Source organism: Callospermophilus lateralis, chromosome 4 (assembly GCF_048772815.1).
Source record: "Callospermophilus lateralis isolate mCalLat2 chromosome 4, mCalLat2.hap1, whole genome shotgun sequence".
Taxonomy (NCBI): Eukaryota; Metazoa; Chordata; class Mammalia; order Rodentia; family Sciuridae; genus Callospermophilus; species Callospermophilus lateralis.
Genome location: NC_135308.1, coordinates 136,219,833 through 136,223,148, shown reverse-complemented (window position 1 = coordinate 136,223,148; position 3,316 = coordinate 136,219,833).

The following is a 3,316-nucleotide window of genomic DNA, read 5'->3' as shown; positions in this document are numbered from 1 at the left end:
TATCAAGTTATTATTCATTCTGCTGCTCTAGTAGTTAAAAAAAATTCTGTTTTTTTTTAATCTGGCCTATCAAACTGGGTTCACCTTGTGTCATGACAGAAGGTGAGTTCAATCTTCAGAGTTGAATTGTGTATCTTGAATTAATAATCTATAAATTTCTTACTTTCCCTCAAATTGCACAAGAGAGAGAGGGAGGGGGACAGGAGAGAGAGAGAGAGAGAGAGAGAGAGAGAGAGAGAGAGAGAGAGAGAGAGAGAGAAACCAAAAGGATCCAAAACTATAAATTGAGTGGTAACTGATCTCGAAAGTATACAGCAATATTCCCACTTTAACAGCATTATATTTTATTGTAGCCACATGATCAACCCTTATGAAGCTAAATCTTTTGATCTTTTACTGATCATGTTAAGTGTTGCATCTCTCAGGCAAAAAGGCTATTCTATTTAATAGATATAATAGAACATGCACTTAAATGGTACTATTTCTCATAATATACATTAAAGGGGTTTATAAAATTATCTTGCTGGATGTTGCCCTTGATCTAATCTTTATAGGAAAATATTTTAATTTCTTTTAGGAATAATTCAAATTAATAATGAGAAGCAATGTATTAATTTAAAGTAACTCTTTTAATTTTATGTCTACTTCTACTTCCAAAGTCATTACCAGGACCTATAATGCCCTTTATGGTATCTCACCATCTCTTTTAAATTATCTTTTACATCTATTCCATCTGCTTACTCTGCTCTGGTCATACCAACTTGTTTATATTCCTCAGTTAGTCCAGGCATACAGTGACTTTAGGATTTTGCATTTTGTGTTCTCTCTGCCATGATTATTCTTCCCAAAGTTATTATCTTGGCCCATCCCTTCATGTATTTTAGTTCTCTGCTCACTTATACTATTATTTGAAAGGATTTTTCTGATCACCATATGTAAAAACTCCCAGCTGCTTTTTCTACTTTACTTTTCCCTCCCTCCCTTTTCTTCCTTCCTTCCTTCCTTCCTTCCTTCCTTCCTTCCTTCCTTCCTTCCTTCCTTCCTTCCCTCCTTTCTTTCTTTCTTTCCTTCCTTCATTCCTTCCTTTCTTTCTTTCTCCTTCCTTCCTTCCTTCCTTCCTTCCTTCCTTCCTTCCTTCCTTCCTTCCTTCCTTCCTTCCTTCCTTCCCAGGTGTTGATATCAGGGGCACTTAAACAGTGCCCAGCCCTTTTAATCTTTTAAGACAAGGTCTTGCTAAATTGCTTAGAGCCTCACTAAGTTGCTGAGATTGGCTTTAACTTGTGATCCTCCTGCCTCAGCCTTTCAAGTTGCTGGGATTACAGTTGTATACCACCATGGCCAGCTGTTTTGGTTGATCACTGTATAGACAGATTATATTTTTAAATCATAGTATAGAAACATTAAATTTTTGTTGATGCCTCAATATCTTTAATGTCTTATAAATCTCACAACATTAAAATTCATGTTTCTTAGAATCAGTTCCTTTATTCATTGTCTTCAATGTTATATGTCTAGTGTAAAACAGTACCTGGCACTAAGCAAATGCTCACCAAATATTTAATAAAAAAAAGTACTGCTTCCCTTCTTACCCATCTATTTAGTTTGTCACCACTTCTTTTTTTCCTACCATTTCTATTCCAGATCTCTCCTGATTGAGTTTAGTAAAAAGAAAATTTAAATAGTATAAATTTTTAAAAGATTATGCAGAATGGACCTCAGCAACCAGCTCATAGGATAAGTGCAACTTACTTGTACGACATAATTTTATTTGTGAAAGAATGGAAGCTAAGATGTAATGACTTAAACCCTTGCATGTTTGCTATTGCTTACAAGTCCATGGTTCTGCAGATCTGAGTAGACTGACTAATTTAGATGGAGTAAGTGGACTGACCTCAGCCGAGCTCATTCAGGTATCTTTAGTAAAGTTGAGGTTTGCCTGAGCTCTTACAGATCTAGGATGGCCTTACTTGGGATATCACTATATGTGGTCTCTCATCCTGCAACACACTAGATAGTGCTGATCCCATGAGACTTGCAAGGCTTAATAAAGAGCAGAAGTGCTGCATCAATTCACAGAGCAGAAGCAGAAGTGTCAATTCACAAAGCCATCACAGGCTCTAAGAGGTGGGAATGATTTCACCCTTCATAGCAAGAACTGTAAAACCACACAGCATAGCAAAGGGTGTGCCAATAAATAGTGGCAGACATCTGAGTAATCAATGCATCAAAATATCAACCTTCCCATAAGGAAACCCCCGCCCTGGTATTCCTGTACCTTGTCCTGACTGTCTTTTTTCTTCCTGACTAGAAACATGACTAAAACCTGGGACATCAGATTCACTGGTGTATCAGGGCTAGATTCATCAGAATCTACCTTGAGATTTGACTTATAGATAAAACCTCAGAACAGTCTTTTTTCCTTTTAGAATAAAACTGAAAATATACATATACAAAAAGCGAACGCTGACCAAAGGAGACTTGAGAGATGAAGGAAGAAACAGAAACTTAGTATTTTAGCACCTACATCTAGACATCCCGATGTAGAATCAATCTGGAGTCCTAAAAGCCACATTTGCATTCTTCAACAAATCATTTCTTTTTTCCTTAACAAAGCTGGTTTGGATTAGTTTAGTGCCTGCCTCAAATTGAAGTAACCCTGACTAATATGGCATAGATAAACCTATGGGATACATCTGCAAGAAGATGGACTGTTATAAATTCAGTTGAATGTTTCTAGCCTATTTTTGGTTCCATAAATTACTAATTTGATTATAATTGACTCAATGCCAGAAATAAGATTTGTCATGCATTAATAACTTGAGGGTTATCTGCCTAGGCATTTCACAATCATGACATGCCTGTCTACCATAAGAAGATGGTTCTTACTCATTCATTAAATTGATTGCATAATCAGAAATATTTATTAAATAAATATTATAAGTAACATATATTTAAAAGTAAAAGTTAGGATCTGTTTTTTTTATGAATGAAAGAGACAGAGCCATTATTACAAATTATTTTTAATTCTATTCAAAAGTATTGAGCTATTTATATTTTCATAAAAATTTTTGACTTGTTAAATCTTAATGGTTTCAATGTTGAAGTGGTGAATATTGAATGATGGATTATTTTAAAGTTGTTTCCAAAAAAACCTGTTCAGCTGTTTTTGAGACATGACCAGCAGAGTGAGAAAATCTATTTTATTCCTTTTTCAAAAGTTGCCCTTTTCTAATGTCAGGCAACTATAGAACAGATGAACTTTGGAAGTGTCAGTCTTGGAGTGTTATGTAATTTGTTCTGAGTATGAATTAGTCAG